Here is a 7,845-nt window from a genome sequence, read left to right as displayed (position 1 = left end):
GAGTCTATAACTTAATAAATGAATCTTTGCATGTTATCACACTTAAGTTACTACCCACTATGAAGGTAGTAACATAGTCTAGGGATATGTGTATGTTACTAGTGTATGTTACTCTCCATTGTGGCTAGTACCCACTGCATTCGATTGGATCTGAAGCTACTAGCCACAATGCAGTGGGTACCCACTGCATTCATATTTTAGGCATGCATAGAGTGAGCCGGTCATTTATTTTATAAGAGGAGTTGGTGCATGTTGTACGCCATCAATTTGTTTGATACTCCCTATGTCCCACAGTATATTACATATTGGTCTTAGTAAAATGAAAAACTTCATAAAGTTTGATCAAGTTTATGTTTGTTAGATCTATAATCCACCTAATATATCTCATATGAAAATGTATTCCATGATGAATCTAGTGGCCCTAATTTGGTATTTTAGATGTCAATAACGCTCTTATAAGGCCTTTTTATGTTCAAAGGAATACTATGAGAATAGTAAAGTTACAAAAAATGAGATGACATGTATCTCAATTCCTATAGAAATGAGATAACATGTATCTCAGCTTCTATAGGAAGTGAGACGTCATTTGCCTTAGGATAGTGACTTTTTAATTAGGTCTGAGATAATGTCTTTGTTCTTTTGGAATGCGAAGGAAATGAACCACATAGGAACATAAATCCACTCCGGCAAACCAAATGAATCTAAAATATATTTTTCTATAGGATATTTTTTATATAGGAATTCTATCCTATAGAAATCGGATAGAATTCCTAAAACTAAAGGAGGCCTAAGCTCGTCAATCTAATGAGTACTACTCTCACGTCACCCTCTATGTAGCCCCGTTTTTCTCTGACGTCCGTTTCCTTGAGCACCTCGCAAAGACACACCACCCAATTCATATCAGAATGGTTTGATGCCAACAACATTGCCTCTCGTGATCTCCTCCTTGTCTCAACACGACCACCATTACACACCTTCTCTTCATCATACACTTATGCTCTCATCTCTTCATCCACATCCAGGATCTCTGCCCTAGTCAGAGGTTTCGCGGCTAGCCTCCATTCCTAATTCAGGTGTGGGTAACTCCACTTCTACCAAAATGGAGGAAATTGCACAAACCACCTACTTTTGGTGCCAGTGTTGCACAAAACACCTACTTCACAGGTTTGTTGCACAAAACAGCATATATTGCGATAATTCATTGCAGCTAGGTCTAATCCATCATTTAGGTGTGTTGACACGATTCTTGACAAGTAGGACCAGTTTGTAAGTGCACCGGTGGCAAAAAAAACCCGGCCACGTCAGCAGCCAACTAGAACTGTCAATATCTCACAATCCTTTGTCCTGATTCAGTTGAATTTCCCCAGAATATTATTGAAGGCATTTATGATTATTTGGATTATTTTTGCATTTTTTGCACAAAACACCTCACACAGAAGAGCAGGCAACGACGGTGGCGGCTACCATCCCTTCGTTGGCGAAGTGGACGCCGGTGATGGAGCCCGGTCAGCTCTCCTCCACCGCCGGGTAAGCCTATCTCCAATCGAAGGGTTTAAGAATGGATGCAAGCCTTTCATTAGTAAATATCCCACCTCGAATCAAAGGGTTTAAGAATGACACATGCCTTTCATTGTTAATTTTTTTGTTGAAAATTTAACATTTACAAAAATGCAAAAATAATCGAATAAACCCTTTAATGCACTCACTAGTATTCCAGAGAAAATTCAGCTCAACTGGAGCAAAAGATTGTGAGATTTTGACAGTTCTAGTTGGCTGCTGATGTAGATGGATTTTTTTGTCACTGATGCACTTACAAACTGGAGCCAGTTGTCAGAAATCAGGTCAACACACCTAAATGATGGATTAGACCTAGCTGCAACGAATTAGCTCAATATATGGTGTTTTGTGCAATAAACCTTTAAAGTAGGTGTTTTGTGCAACATTAACACCAAAAGCAAGTGGTCTTTGCAATTTCCTCTACCAAAATGTATATAGTGTCCAAGGCTTACCTCTAAAACGCCTAAACTGCGTGCATTTTAAAATGTTGCCTCGGAACACATGGAGGTGATCTTTAAGTTTGCCTTCAAATGCAATGTGTTGGAGGCATTTTTCATGACTTGCATCCAAATACACATATTTTTTAAGATGTTTTGGAAAAAACGCGACGACCCTTTTGTTGGAAATATGCCCTAGAGGCAATAATAAAAGCATTATTATTATATTTCCTTGTTCATGATAATTGTCTTTATTCATGCTATAATTGTATTATCCGGAAATCGTAATACATGTGTGAATAACAGACACCAACATGTCCCTAGTAAGCCTCTAGTTGACTAGCTCGTTGATCAACAGATAGTCATGGTTTCCTGACTATGGACATTGGATGTCATTGATAACGAGATCACATCATTAGGAGAATGATGTGATGGACTAGACCCAATCCTAAACATAGCACAAGATCGTATAGTTCGTTTGCTAGAGTTTTCCAATGTCAAAGTATCTTTTCCTTAGACCATGAGATCGTGTAACTCCCGGATACCGTAGGAGTGCTTTGGGTATGCCAAACGTCACAACGTAACTGGGTGACTATAAAGGTAGACTACGGGTATCTCCGAAAGTGTCTGTTGGGTTGACATGGATCAAGACTGGGATTTGTCACTCCGTATGACGGAGAGGTATCACTGGGCCCACTCGGTAATGCATCATCATAATGAGCTCAAAGTGACCAAGTGTCTGATCACAGGATCATGCATTACGGTACGAGTAAAGTGACTTGCCGGTAACGAGATTGAACGAGGTATTGGGATACCGATGATCGAATCTCGGGCAAGTAACATATCGATTGACAAAGGGAATTGCATACGGGGTTGATTGAATCCTCGACATCGTGGTTCATCCGATGAGATCATCGTGGAGCATGTGGGAGCCAACATGGGTATCCAGATCCCGCTGTTGGTTATTGACCGGAGAGTCGTCTCGGTCATGTCTGCTTGTCTCCCGAACCCGTAGGGTCTACACACTTAAGGTTCGGTGACGCTAGGGTTGTGAAGATATGTATATGCAGAAACCCGAATGTTGTTCGGAGTCCCGGATGAGATCCCGGACGTCACGAGGAGTTCCGGAATGGTCCGGAGGTAAAGAATTATATATAGGAAGTGCTGTTTCGGCCATCGGGACAAGTTTCGGGGTTATCGGTATTGTACCGGGACCACCGGAGGGGTCCCGGGAGCCCACCGGGTGGGGCCACCTGTCCCGGGGGGCCACATGGGCTGTAGGGGTGCGCCTTGGCCTACATGGGCCAAGGGCACCAGCCCTACTAGGCCCATGCGCCTAGGGTTTCCATGGGGGAGGAGTCCAAGTGGTGGAAGGCACCTCTAGGTGCCTTGGGGGGGAGGGAATCCTCCCCCTGGCCGCCGCACCTAGGAGATCAGATCTCCTAGGTTGCGCACCACCCCCCCTTGGCCCTCCTATATATAGTGGGGGAGAGGAGGGACTTCATACACCAGCCCCTGGCGCCTCCCTCTCTCCCCGTTACGTCTCTCTCTCGTAGTATAGGCGAAGCCCTGCTACTGTGACGCCCTGCATCCACCACCACGCCGTCGTGCTGCTGGATCTTCATCAACCTCTCCTTCCCCCTTGCTGGATCAAGAAGGAGGAGACGTCTCCCGTCCCGTACGTGTGTTGAACGCGGAGGTGCCGTCCGTTCGGCGCTTGGTCATCGGTGATTTGGATCACGTCGTGTACGACTACATCATCACCGTTCTTTCGAACGCTTCCGTGCGCCATCTACAAAGGTATGTAGATGCATCCAATGACTCGTTGCTAGATGAACTCCTAGATGATCTTGGTGAAACGAGTAGGAAAATTTTTGTTTTCTGCAACGTTCCCCAACACCTTTAACAATGAGTCATGTCTGATGGTGTGACATACTACCTTCGTCCTGGTTTATTGGTCTTCATATTTAGTGTCAAATTTTAATCATAGATTTAACTAACAAAATGTCAATGCATGTCAAAAAAATTATATTATTGAAAACTATGTTTAAATACTAATCCAACAATGTATTTTTTGGTGACATGCATTAACATTTTGTTAGCTCAATCTACGGTCAAAATTTAGCAAACCAACTCTAGCATTTTGTTAGTACTAAGAGATAAAATAATCCGCACAAAGACTCTAGCATTGTTGCGTGCAAAAAAGAAAGACACTACTAGCATTTTTGCACGTACAGCCAGCTTTGCAAGTGCCGCATGCTACCATTAATCCACTCATAGACTACAGCATTGTTGCATGCATGCAGGATGCAATTGAGGCATCATCCTAGACCGACGAGCTTCTGTTGGTCTCGGACTTTAGCAAACCAAAGTACCAGGCAGCAAGCCTGGTAAACTATCTCAAAAAACAAAACAAAAAACGAAAAAAAACCAAAGTACTCCAGTACCAAGCTAGTAACGTTTTTGTTTTTGTTTTTTTGAGCTGTCGTTGGATACCGGATGAGAAATGAAAGGTGGATCCTGGAGTGGTGTAGTACGTGGGTACCCAATGTTTATGCTCAGGGACGTCTTCAGGAATTTGGGGCCCCGGTGCGAAACAAAAAAGGTTTGTCCTATAGCTGACTAATTTCCATGCCATTCAAGATGATATCACTCTGTGATCCGCTCTTGCATAGTTGCATGCACAGTTAAGCAACCAATCACGTGAATCACATTGCACTGGACTACTTAACGCTGCACATTTCTGTGATACGAACAACAAATATTAAATAGGGCCCCAAATTTTTGAAAAAAAAACATACTTCTTTTATTTTATTTTATTAGGTGCATTAACTATTTATGGAATTTCAAAATAGTAAGTGTACATTTTTGTAGGCTAAAATAGTAAGTGTATTTGGTTTATTCTTTGATTCCCTAATTTGCTAGTGGGTTGTTTGCACTTGAAATCTACAGTAAAAAGTAGTCCCCACGGATGGAGGGATCTCCTATCCACCCTGATGATTTCCTTTCCTCCCTAATCTTCATACATGCGATTACATGCCAGCCAACAAATCCGGAAATAAATGGCGTCTGGATTAGGCAATTGCGCGCGGAAAAAATGCACGGGGGATAATCAAGAGAGGCTGCGGGGTCGTGCCCAGAGAAGGAAAGAAATTTCTGGCCACTACGATCTTGTGGGACATGCCACATAATTAGCATTAGATTTGTTTGATCCAGAGCCCCCAGATTTTAGGGGCCCTGTACGGTCGTCCACCTTGACCACCCTTGTCGACAGCCCTGTTTTGTTTACGCTTAACAAAAACTAAAGAGAGAGATTTGAAGGCTTGGTAAACAAAGCCTACAAAGCAGTGCCAACGCTCAGCCATCTCTCCTACATCTTAACAGTTTTACTAAGTCTTGGTAAACCGAGATTTCGTTAAGTCTCAATTGATGCTATATCCGTGAGATCTTACGTAGAGATCAGTGTAAAAAAATTTCTTTTCAGTTTTTTCTTTCTTTCTTGCAACTAGGACTTGGTTAGAACATCTAGCCGGACCTATCAAACCGGCTCATGTTTTTTTGATCCAACAGACGCCTTAAATGGGCCTTAAAGGCCCGGCCTGACCGGCACCCCCATATCCAGCCCAAATATGGTGCGGATAGGGGAAGGCGCCCGGGCCCACCCGCCACATCAGACTGACAAAGGGGGCCCAGCCAGAAACGCCCTCAAACTCGGCGGTCCGAAACTTGTCTCCTAGGTCAAACCAGTGGCGCCGCGTGGCGCAGCTCCGGCGGGCCGCATAGTGCATTGCCCATCTATTTAAGTCGACCGGCGGCACCGTAACCCTATCATGCATCCACATTTTCCTCCCCCTGTTTGCTTCCGCTGCCACTTCCACTCCACCCGTCCGCCTAGTAGCCATGCCCACACGCCGCCGGGTGAGGAGCGAGCCATTTCTGACGCCGGAGCGCCGGCTCGAGCTCCTTGAGCAGATACGGGCTAGACTTGAAGCCCGGACCGCCGCGGGGCTACCTCCGGTTGAAGTGGATCCGGAGGAGGAGTTGGAGGAGGAGGAAGACTTTGAGGAGGAGGAGGATGAGCCAGAGGAGGAGGATGCCTGGGACGCTAGCGACGGGGATCTACAGCCGGAGCAGCATGCCATCCTCGATTCCCTCCGGTCGGAGTCTGCTGCGGAGGCAAGACGCCGTCGCCGGCAGGAGATGAAGGCACAAGAGGCTGCAGAGCAGACGGAGATGCTCGCCTACATGGATGAGGTCGAGCAGGAGGAGGATGAGCCGGAGCCCTCCTACCCGCCCGTCCAGCCGGCGCCCGACACCGTCGTCCTGGACATCTTCAACGACGAAGAGTAGCTAGGGTAGTACGTAAGATTTCTTTTGAATGCTTTGTATGGATTTAGGGGATGAAATATAAGAGAGGTGGATGCAAAGTGTCTAATTTAACACGTGTCCGGTCAATGCCCATGGACGCGCCCGAAAGCGTCCGCGAGCATTTGAGAGGCCGGATTTGCCAAATCCGGCTATAGATGCTCTTAAATCTCAGTCGACTGAAACCTAGCCCTATTTTTAGTACTACACATTTGTTCTAAATTATTTAGGTAATTTGGATGGAAGTGAGTGGTGCTTCTTATCTCAATAAATGTTCATTGTGTTATGATAATTTATTCATCTAGTGACAAAACAAGATTATACCCTCCAGTCCATATTAAATGATGTCGTTTTAGTACTCTCTTTGTTCTTTTTTACTCTGCATATAAATTTTGTGAAAAGTCAAACTTTGTCAACTTTGACCAATATTATAGAAAAATTATCAACATTCACAATATTAATTAATACCACTGGATCCATAATAGAATTAACTTTATATTGTACTATTCTTTAGTGGTGTAGATGTTCATATTTCTTTAATATAAGTATGATTCAAGTTTACAAAGTTTGATTTTAAATTTTTTTTTACGTGGAGTAAAAAAACGGAGGGAGTATTAGCTTTGTACAACATGTCAATTAATTTGGATTGACGGTACTCTCTTTGTTTTCTATTTACTCCGTATATTAGATTTGATTGAAGTCAAACTTCATAAAATTTGACCTAGTTTATAGAAACAAACATGAACATTTACAATAGCAAACCTATATGATGTGAAAGTATATTCAATAACGAATCTAGAGGTATTAATTTGTTATTATATATGATCATATTTTTGTCTATAAATTTTGTCAAAGTATATAAAATTTGACTTTGATTAAAGTTAACATGCTAAGGAAGTACTATTATTTTTTCCTGAAATCTAAAAAGTGCACGCGCACTTTTTCGTTGTCCCGAGCACCGCGCTAAACGCCAAGAAGCACACCGCGCTAGACAATTCCTTCGCTGTCTTCCATCCATCTCCCTCGGCCGACTCTGTTACTGTCCACAGTCATGTCGGCTTCCAACGCCGACCACGCCGCCGCCGAGGTTGCCTTCCACCACCTCCGCAGCTCCCACCCGGGGCCCCGAGTGCTGCGCCTCGCCTCGTCGCTCGCGACGCCGACCACCCCTGCCGAGCTCCGTGCCATGGCTGTTGTCCTCGTCCGCAAGATCCTCTCCCCATGGCTCCTCTGACTCAGTCCACCACCGAGCTCTGCTCTATGGCCGCTGTCCTCCTCCCCAAGCTCCTCTCCCCGACGACCTCCTCCGATTCAGGCCTCTCCTCTCCTCCGAGGGCCAGGCCGGGCTCAAGTCAAACCTCCTCAACACGTCCGGCGGTGCCGCAACAGCCTTGACAGAGCTCGCTGCTGCTCACTCTTCATCTCCGCCGGGCTGGAGTGTAGGAGGTTACATCCACCAGGCTGGATCCGTCCCTCGTTTTTTATT

This window comes from Triticum urartu, chromosome 6A, assembly GCF_056163025.1.
Source record: "Triticum urartu cultivar PI428250 chromosome 6A, HENAU_Tu73, whole genome shotgun sequence".
Classification (NCBI taxonomy): Eukaryota; Viridiplantae; Streptophyta; class Magnoliopsida; order Poales; family Poaceae; genus Triticum; species Triticum urartu.
This window is presented reverse-complemented; position numbering follows the sequence as displayed.